The sequence below is a fragment of the Coptis chinensis genome, chromosome 8 (assembly GCF_015680905.1).
Source record: "Coptis chinensis isolate HL-2020 chromosome 8, ASM1568090v1, whole genome shotgun sequence".
NCBI lineage: Eukaryota > Viridiplantae > Streptophyta > Magnoliopsida > Ranunculales > Ranunculaceae > Coptis > Coptis chinensis.
This window is the reverse complement of record NC_141463.1, coordinates 94080717-94091617: the sequence shown is the minus strand read 5'-3', so window position 1 is coordinate 94091617 and position 10901 is coordinate 94080717. Positions and strand designations below refer to the sequence as shown.

Genomic DNA, 10901 nt, shown 5'->3' with positions numbered 1-10901 from the left:
TAAGTAAGCCATTTTTTGTTTCTTCACAATGCCAATAAGCTACAATGATGATTCCCTCAAAACATTCAACAACAGTCACAAAAGTAACATGCAAGCAAACATTATATGCTTTAGATCAGCGCAACCATCAACTCTTTAGCATATAAGTAGGCAAAAGATTTATGACTTGTGATCTCCAAATATTTATCTAAGTTCGAGCTAAACACAATTATATAAAAGTGCAAACCCGATTTTTAAGAGTTCATTACGAAACAAAAATATAAGAAGGAATTAAAGAAACAAGAGAACAACTTAACAAGTTAATCTAAAAACATTTAAGTGAAAACACATAGTGGGACTTGGGTTTTGAAAAATAGAGCGGGACTTGGAATAGGGACCATTATCATTTTCATTTACCAATACTTAATATAAATACTTATTTGAAACTGGTGTAGGAATGAAAGAAGTGTTGTTGTTGTTGGATATGAAATGATCAACCCATATTTCCTCCTCCTTTCACTCATCTCCTTCCTCATTCTCACAACCATGTAACCCCACCACTCACTCACCACCTTCCCCTTCTCCCTCTCTCTCTTCTTTATGTTCTCTACAACTGTCACACATCTACAAACCACTGATGTATTTGCTTGTAGATCACTGCATTTTACATTACCATTTCTGATCTACATTATCAAAGGTTACTTCTTTACCCTTTCTTGACATTTTAATTACATTCGTTTTGTATAGTCTTATCTCAATTGTATTTTTTTTTATGCATTGATCTGATGTTGGTTATGTGAAGTATGTGTGGGATCTGAATTGTCCTTGATTAGACACTGGGCTAGTTTCCTTTTCGGTTTTTAGTGGATTCGTTGTAATTCAGTTATGTTTGGGATTTGATCTAGTGGGATTCAATGTATTGGGGAAAAGATTAGAATTTGTTTGATTTGATTTATTAGCTTAGGTGTAACTTTTAGTTAGAAATGCATCAGTGGATATTCTATACCGAGTTGCTTATACTTTATAGACATGGGAATGCGAAAACTCACTATGTGGACACCTTATTTCCCTTGTGGGAAATTGGATAGTTGGGTTCCACTTAATTTCAATTGGATCAAAGTGGTTATGCTAGTGGCGAGGCAAGAGATGCCCATTAGGAAGAGATTATCTGAAAGCTGAAAATCTCCAATAAGTTCCTTAAATATTAAAACACAAAGTTTGTCTCGACTTCTGGGAGTGAGGACACAGAGAATGATTTGCTATGTCCAAATTATGGATTCGTGATGTGGGCAGGGGTGGGTAACTTGAGTACTGTTATACATAATTGAGTGAATGATGAGCAAATGGGAGACGAAATTGTTGTGCGTTCTGTATTTAGTGGATATCCTTCACCGAGTTGTTCATATACATGGAAAGTATTTAGTGGCGGAGATGAAAAACTAGGTACACAAAAATCCGCTACGTGGCTACCTTTTCATCTTCTTTGGATAGTGGATATTGGTTTTCTTGCTAAGAATGTCTGAGCATATGGAGAAGAGTGGTTTTCTTCAAGTTCAATTGCATGATTGGATCAAGTGGTTAGGGTAGTGGTGACGCAAGAGGTACTCATAGGAACAAATATTTCAAAAGCTGAAAATGTCCAATGAGTTTCTTAAAAGTTAAAAGTTGGTATTGACCTTGGGTGAGGCCACGCAGAATGATTTGCTATGTCCGAGTTATGGATTGGGGATGTGGGCAGGGATGGCTAACTTGCGTTGTTAATTTGTTATACATTTGGAGTGAATGATAGTAAATTGTAGGACAGACAAGATCTAGGTGTTATATGGATTCTTTAATGGAAAAAGGGTCGTGCTGAAGATGTCCATGCACCTGTTATCTATAGGAAAACAAATATAGAAGGTGTTCAGATATCCTGCAATTGGTCATGCATATGTTTACGCCTAGGTTACATTGACACGGGCACGCGTGTCGGTGTCCGACACGGATATGGGGTGTCGGATACGGGGAGCAGTTGAAGATCGACACGGGGACACGGATAGGAATAATTAATTAATTTTTTAATAATTATAAATTTATTAAATTAGATGGTAAATCAGAAATTCGAGGTAAATTAAATACAATATGTGTCCGTGTGTGTCCGACACGGATACGGACACGTGGATACGTATCTGACACATATTTTTTTCAAAATATGGCGTGTCCATGTAACCTAGGTTTACGCAGTCTCTGTGGTGTCAGAAATTTTTTTTGGGAGGATTAATCTCCTGTTATAATGGTCTAACAACGATTTCCCTGATTATGTTAGATGGGCCATGATTTTGCTAGAACATTGACTGAGGTGGTTCTTTTGCACTAGTATGTCTTGCCCAGTGTTGCAATTTGCTTGTCAGAATATGGCGTCTATTACTCGTGTCTTGCCCAGTGTTGCAATTTGCTTGTCAGAATATGGCGTCTATTACTCGTCCTTTGGCCTCGAAGCCAAGTTTTTTGTCTCTCTCTCCTGACCATGCTCTATTGTGAACCAGATACGAGTTATAATCGAGGTTACATCGAATTTAATGGCATCACATAAGAGGTGCCCAAAAGAGGATATACTTAGTTTCCCGATTGGAAATATTTTTTGACTGTTTGGTGTGCACTTGTTTCTCTGTCTTTTTTTTTGTTTCCCCCCAATTCACACACACACAGACTCAAGTAACTTATAATAGATAAACCAACAACAAGGTTGGGATTCACAGTTGTGGAGTGTCTAACTTCTACACCCTTCAGTCCCTAGTTTCCTGCCTCAGTTGTGTAGGAGCAATTGCATGAGTGGCCTGAATGAAACACAAAGACTATCATGTAGGGGCAAGACATACCAAGACTAGAGAGTAGAGATGGCACTATAAAGATTAGTATTTGCATCCCATTTAATGACAGTTTTAGAGGTACATAAACTCATCATCATCATACCTGCCTTAATTTCACACGAACAGGAGTCGGCACATGAATTATCTATTTTTAGTCTTTATTATTGTAAGCCATCTGACATTTTAGTATTTTAAAGGTAAAAGCAACTGTGAAATCTAAATTAAACTAGAGTAGAGATTATGATTCCTATAAGCATCCTCGCTTCTTCTGCGCATCTTCAATGTGTTGATGATATGCATTATTCTTATTCCTCTTCTCCACTACAAAGATTAGTATTTACATTCACGGAGGACAAAAAGGACATTGCAAAATAGTTGTGGAAGAAATGGAAGGTCATATTTGAAAGACTAATACCATAACTTTATGTCTTCTATTTCACTTGGGAGTTGGGGAATATGTGTTTTGAGTTTTAACGGCAATAACTGGTGGTATAAATGGATTTGAGGGGCTGGTAATATTGGCCTCAGAACAACAGTTTAAAAACAGTTGTATCTTTAAAAAAGATTTAGGGTCCTTGTTTAATGTGAATTTTTTTAATTATGTAATGTTTATGATCAAATACCATCATACCTTTTTTATTTTCTTTATCTCATGTTCTTGTGTTTCCTGTAATTTCTTGCAGAAACATGCAAAAGAATCTTGAAGCATCCGTAGAATGCTTACAGAGTGAGGCATCCCTAGAATGCCCACAGACTAAGGCATATCCTTACAAACTGCAAGATAATGGAAACTCTGTTGAAGACGTTCCTGAGCTCAAGAATGGAGCAATTGCCAATCCAGGAAGTGGTGCTGTGGAGCCTACTAGGCCATTGAACAATGAGTCGTTTGCACCGCCAAATGAAGGTTATTATAGACCTGTCTACCAGCAAGATATTTGCATGTGGTCGAACTTCCATCCTGATTTTCACAAAGTGCAGCAGAACCAGTGGAATGGCTTTGAGAGCTTTAGTTCGATGAATCGGAGTATAACTTTCCTGTTGGAGGCAGAGTTCAGTATCTGCCCTTCGAATGTTCTCTCAGTGTTATCCATAAGAGTTCCCATTTCAAGAGTTCCAGTATTTTGTGGTTATAGACTTCGAGGCAACATGTGACAAGGATAGGAATCCCCATCCCCAGGAGATCATTGAGTTTCCATCTGTTTTAGTGAATAGTGTGACTGGACAACTAGAAGCTTCTTTTCAAACATATGTGCGGCCTGTATATCATCAACACTTGAGTGATTTCTGCAAGGAGCTTACTGGTATACAGCAACTTCAGGTTAGTTTGAAGTTTATTTTGCGAACTTCATTCTATTATATTGCATGGAAGGGAAGTTATAGTTCTAGCCTGCTCCTAACAGAAAGAAATTTAAGTAGCCTTTGGTGTGGTGTGAACACGTCCATTAATTTATAGTGCACATTTTACTATATGACTGGGTCATTGGCATTGGCATTGGCCAAGAAGATGATCCATGTGAGGTTACTTTACAGTGAATTATTAATATTTTTCATTATACGAGGAGAAAACATTTTTTGAAAGAAATATTAAGTAGTTGACACAGTGACACCTCGTCAATTATATGTATGTTAAAGAGGGGTAGATGAACCAATAAGGAAGGCCATGGATAAGAGAAAGTTGATTCAGGATATTCTAACACTCGAGAAGACTCTGAAAAGTCCGAGGTTGCTTAAGCTCTTAAAAATTTAAACAACTTCTATCGATTTTTTAATAAATCTTGCAGAATCGTTCTTTAGTTTCATTTGCAGTTGTGACAAAAAGTAAAATAAAAGTGCATCAATCAAGTTACTTGCTTTGGAATCTGGGTGGGCCCTTTCATCAGAATCTACTACTTCAAAAGGCTGCAACGCGGCTTTAATTAGCTCAATGATGCTTGTTGCACATATATGTTTATAGAAGAAAGTGATAGAATACGGTTAAGATATGTAGGTTCTCGATTAAGAGCTTGTTCAGCTGAAATCAGAATATGATTAAGATATGTAGGTTCTCGATTAAGAGCCTAGTGAAATTCAATGGAATGGTTATAGCTAGTACATTTTGGGTTCCACGTCCTGCACCTGATTCCCTACAACTGTAGGAATGATATCCCACTTATCGTGTCACGCGATGCGGATCTATCACCCTTACGAACGTCTGTCAGTGGGTGGGTCTCATGGCATCTTAAAATGATTGCATGATTAAAGTCCTGAGAAAAGGTTGGCTACCAGGATCCCTTTCACAGGTTTCTTTGTGTTTTCATGTCTGGTGAAAGTTTGATAAAGAATTTAGTGCTTCCCACATGCCCGATAACATATGATAACATTCTTCCTAGGTGAGCAAGGTGTGTTTGCAATAATTGATAGTTTATGGACAAGCAGTGGTAATGTTTTATTAGGATGTTTATTGCTTGGAAATCTAAGATAATGTTCTTCATGTTCGCCATTTTCCCATTTTCCCATCTTCATCATCATTCTGTTATCTATGGAACTGCTAAGGACAGATCTCATTGTTAATGCTGTCGATAGTTGAGTTTTTGCTTACAGTTTTTAGTGTTCTGTTCCTTGAACCTTCATTTTTGATTTTCTGAAATCAGTATGTATTTATTAGGGTCTGTTGATTTTGTTCTCCTTGGACTTTACGTGATTTCCATACTTCAGTTTGTCAATGGAGTATTCACTGCTTCATAGAAGGATACTCTGTGTTCCGAAGCTCTTGTTTATTGTCAGTCTCAAGCAGAAGTGCGGAACAGTAAACAGGATATGACTTTTAAGAGTAGGATAGAGTTTCTACAAATTGCCATCTTACTTCAATTTCACATTGTTGCAGAATCATTGAATACATGTGAACTGAAATTCATGACATATTCTGACTTATTTTGTTTAGTTAGGTCACAAATGATGACTGATTACCAAGTCATCAATATATCAGATATTTTGTCCCCCTAATCAGCTATTCTGTCTTCTCTGATTACAATGAGTCTGAGTGATCTATTAATACCCATTCCATACAGTAGTTCTTATTGTGCTCATTCTGATAATTGAACCATACTATTGATGCATCAGTCTGTAATGCTAATAATAATCCTGTAATGACTGGGTGTGGTGCCAGGTAGACAGAGGCGTTCCTCTTAGTGAAGCTTTACTGATGCATGATAAGTGGTTGGAAGACAAGGGAATTAAGCACACAAATTTTGCTGTTGTTACGTGGTCTAACTGGGATTGTCGGTGATGTTAGAGAATCAGAGTGTCGTTTTAAGAGGATCCGGAAACCTCCCTACTTCAACAGGTAATTCTAGTGAATTCTTTAATCCCATCTATATTTGAATTATCTAATTTTGGAGAATGCTTTTTCACGACGATAAAGAAGCACAATCATAAAAGCTTCTGACTTGGTTCTCTTTTGAACTCTGGCTCAGATGGATCAACTTGAGAGTTCCATTCAATGAGGTATTTGGTGGAGTCCGCTGCAATCTCAAAGAGGCAGTTCAGCTGGCTGGGTTAGCATGGGAGGGACGTGCACACTGTGGCCTTGATGATGCCAGGAACACTGCTCGTCTGCTAACCCACATCATGCACCGGGGCTTCAGGTTTTCTATAACAAATTCACTGATGTGGCATACTGCTGAGAGTCAGTTTGCAAACTTTGCATGGCACCAGTCCACTGATCGCCAAATTGTACCCTCCCCCTCTCCTAACAAGACGAAGCCGCTCACATTTCCCTTTATCCAGTTTTATCCTGCTCATATGGACCCTAGCAAGGAGCGGCGCATGTATTGCCACTGTGGGGTGAAAAGCAGCAAACGCATGGTCCAGAAGCCAGGCCCGAACCATGGAAGCTTCTTCTTTGGCTGTGGTAACTGGTCTGCAGCGAGGGGTGCTGCATGTCATTATTTCGAATGGGCTTCTCCATAAATGAGGGAATAAGGTTTATAGTCACTTTCCGTGATTATAATCCCGGATTGCTCAGATGTCTTCTATGTAAAAAAAATTTGAAAAAAAAAAAAAAAAAAAAAAAAAAAAAAAAAAAGAAAAAAAAAGGCTGATTGCCGCTGGGAGCAAATTGCCCTCAAATGCTTTTATGGGGTTTTTGCTTCTACAAATACATATAGGTCTCAAAAGTGAATCCCTGCCCTATTCCTGAAAGAAGTCCTCTAGGAGGCTCTAACCCTGTGAAAACTGACTTGTTGAAAATAGAGGGAAGATAGGGAGATGTGAGAAATGCCCACTTAGGAGGATTTTCTATATGCTCAGACATGCTCAATTATTCTGAAATAATCTGTTGTGATGTAAAGACACTTTTTTTCTCCCCAATTTTTTATAATGAGAATCAGCAAGTGTGCTTGCATTTTTCTCCGTTTGGTCTCAATTCTTTGGCGCATAAACTTTCGTCTTATATATCATTTAAAGAACTATAACAGCCTCTTCAGGTGGTAATGTCCATCAGATAAGTGATTACCCGCTCTGTTGAAGTATAATTATTGCTTGATTTAGTGTTCTCATAGAGTTTTGATGAAGGGAAACTTGGTAAACTTAATAATCATCATCTGTCCAGGCCAAGGTTAGCTTATACCATATTGGCATATTGTTACCAACCGAGTAATTAGAAGACTTTAGCTGCTTGTTACCAAAGTAGAAGTAGTGTAAATTAATTAATTCTTGTTTACTGCTTCGTTCTTGTAGCATGGCAAATTTACAGGCAAACGTTCTCCAATGAGTATCGAAAGCCTGAACATTTTTACATGGCATTATATAGCAGACTTCTATAGTTCTATGGCTATGCCTGTTGTGTGTACAAATCAAGAAAGCCCCAACAAAGTCCAAAACAAGAAAGATTCACACCGTCAATATCATCGTAGGTACCTGTGCTCTCAGGTGTAGCAGATACAACACATGTCAATATCATCCTATAAACCACCTGAAAGCTGAAACAAAGGCGCCCCATTTTAGTGGAAATGGCAGGACAGCTCAACTTTCTTCTTCATCTCACACGCCTCGAGACACTCATACTAATATATCAGAATCAACTCTCAGAATCCAACTCTCAGAATCAAACCAGCAGATACCAGAGGTAAGAATATATATGTAGTAAGCTTCAGTGATCAATCTTATGATGTGGGTATTTGATTTTTATTGTTTTAATTGAGAAAATGGATGAACTTGTGTAGGTTTGTGATGTTTATGGAGATATTGAGTGTGGGGCTTCTTCATCGTCTAAGTTGTTGATTAAAGGAGGGACTGTTGTACTGTTGTGAATGCTCAACGTCAAGAACTTGCTGATGTTTATGTTGAGAATGGAATTATAGTCACTGTGACACTGTACAACCTAACATCAAGGTAATAAGGTTATTTTAGTTAGTGCCCTTTTGACAATGTGTTTAATTTGTTAGATATATCCTTGCATTTGGTAACTTTAGTAATCCTTTGTTGCTTAACTGAAATTGATACGGAAAATACTATGAAGTGAGCGCGCGTAGTATGAATTTATGAGACTCTTTAACATGGATCTAAATTAGTTGCAATTTACAGGTTGGTGACGGTGTAATTATTCTCGACGCAACTGGGAAGTATGTCATGCCAGGTGAATCTTTTGTCTTTTTGAATATTGAGGTATAGGGGAACCAGTTGATTTATTAACTTTTATATCAGAAATTTATGTCTTATTGTTCTGGTTAGAACTTTGCTACAACTATATGCATTATGCATTATGAATAACGGATTTGTCTTCCTCGTTGTGTCTCATGGACATGAGGTGTCCTAGGAATAATTCGTTACCAGAGAATTGATGTTGTCGTCTTTGCTACACATGGTCCTTCTTATACTTTATACATGTAAACCAATGTGTTGTACTTTATATATATTATTAAAATGGTTTTAAGTCTCCCTATGGGTCAGCACAATCGATCTACTAATTATGTACTTCAAAATTAAATTTTAACACAATAAAGTTTGGAAATATTTGTTTCTGATGAGACCAGGAGGTATCGACCTGCACACGCACCTGGGGATGGAGTTCATGGGTACCGAGACTATTGATGATTTCTTCAGTGGTCAGGCTGCTGTGTTAGCTGGGGGAACAACAATGCACATCGACTTTGTCATACCAGTAAATGGAAGTTTATCTGCGGGTTTCGAAGCTTATACAAAAAAACACAAACATCATGCATGGATTATGGTTTCCATATGGCCATCACAAAGTGGGATGAAGTAGTTGCAAGTGACATGGAGATCATGGTCAGGGAAAAAGGTTAGCATGGTTTGCTGTTAGGTGTATTTTTGACTTTTCCATTTTTGTCACCGTTTTTATGTTGAAGTTCTGGTGGTGGATAATCTAGCATTCTTTCCCATGATCACTCTATCTAAAGGTTCTTCTGACTTGTAGGTATCAATTCTTTTATGTTCTTTCTCGCCTACAAAGGGTCCCTTATGATCAGCGATGAACTTCTGCTGCAAGGCTTCAAAAAGTGCAAGATGCCTTGGTTCATGCAGAGAATGGAGATGCTGTTGCTGAAGGGCAGAGAAGGATGATAGATCTTGGCATCACAGGTCCAGAGGGACATGCACTCTCTAGGCCAACTGTGGTAATCTTTTAGTTTTTTTGTTGCTCTCATAAGCAATCTTGCATGGATCCATGTGACTATTTGCAAGCTGACCCACATAAAATATGTGCCTTACCTAATTAATTCTATGCAAATCAGCTGGAAGGAGAGGCCACATCTAGAGCTATCGTTTGGCGGCTTTTGTTAATACACCTCTTATATAGTCCATGTTATGAGTATTGATGCAATGGAAGAGATAGCCAAGGCTCAAAAGTCTGGTGGGAGTCTCTTTTGTCTTGGATTTTCTGAGTTTGTCTTTTTAATTTATTGTATTGGTTGTGACTTTGTCGTATTGAGTTAGATGTGAATTATGCACATGTTAACAAATATTAGACCTGAACCATGGTTTTACAAATAGAAGCATGTTATATCACTTGGAAACGAGTTGAAGGCTAAGCTTTGTAATGTTCTACAGATTGGTGAATATATGGCTTGTAATTATAACTGTAGTAAAGATTTTCACCTTAAACCATTCCCATTTTGCGGAAGTTTTTTAGAGTTGCTTTATCTATTCTGAGAATGTTCTCCCTGAGAAAAATCCGTTCTCGAGAAAAATTCTTCTACTCCGAAATTAATAACAACTCCAGATGGGCTTTATTGATACATGTTTGGAAGTCGTGTGTGTTCCAAAACTTAGTTGTCTTAGGCGTGCCTTTGGCACTTGTTTATATGCAAATCACTTTACAGACAACTCCGTGACTTTGATGTAAGAAATCACTAATATTCTTTAACTTCAAACTGCCGGACAAAGAGTTGTTGGTGAACCAGTAGTGTCTGGACAGGTTCTGGATGATTCTTGGCTTTGGGACAATGATTTCACCACGGCAGCAAACAGCAAAGCAAGAACCCGCATACCTTTCAGTTCATTTTTGTTTCTTAATCAGTATTCGATGTATTGCCAAGTAACCCGTGTTTTTCATTGCTCCAGGTATGTCATTAGTCCTCCAATAAGTAAACTCGGACACAGTAAAGCACTTCAAGCTGCCCTTACAACTGGAACATTGCAGGTTACTTTTTCTTTGGCTGATATTTTGAGATTAAGCGCAGTTGCCTCATATATCTTTTTGTCTTCAAAAGTATCTAGTTTGGGAAAAGGTATTAAGTCTATTATCTCAAGGTGAAAGATATCCCACAAATATTTGATCACGACAAAACCAAAAAATAGAAAATATGTACCCTCCATGAATATTCCGTACTTATAATATGATATCTAGTGTCAATGTGTGTTGTCTGTGAAATTCCATGGGCTGTGAGAAGGAATAGTCTACAGTGTCTAGTTCTCAGATGAGATTGTTCCACTTTAAAAATAGTAACTGCTTTCCCTGGTATAGTTCTCTACTTCTCTTAGTATGGGTCTATCGTGCATTGGACTCTATCAGTTGAAATTGGTACTAGGTTTACCAACACAAATTTGGTGTTATTATTATTATTATTATTATTT

The 10901-nt window shown here is 37.8% G+C and overlaps 2 pseudogenes across 2 annotated transcripts; both read left to right on the top strand.

The window, feature by feature from the left end:
• The first annotated feature begins 412 nt into the window (after nucleotides 1-412).
• Nucleotides 413-7217, top strand: LOC147484579 (uncharacterized; annotated as a pseudogene). The gene is made up of 4 exons (XR_015203643.1): nucleotides 413-676; nucleotides 3512-4146; nucleotides 5974-6150; nucleotides 6281-7217. The product of XR_015203643.1 is annotated as an uncharacterized LOC147484579 (transcript).
• A 328-nt stretch (nucleotides 7218-7545) lies between these two features.
• On the top strand, nucleotides 7546-10901 carry LOC147484578 (dihydropyrimidinase-like; annotated as a pseudogene). The gene is made up of 7 exons (XR_015205556.1): nucleotides 7546-7560; nucleotides 7666-7932; nucleotides 8030-8198; nucleotides 8391-8442; nucleotides 8840-9108; nucleotides 9244-9442; nucleotides 9560-10901. The product of XR_015205556.1 is annotated as a dihydropyrimidinase-like (transcript).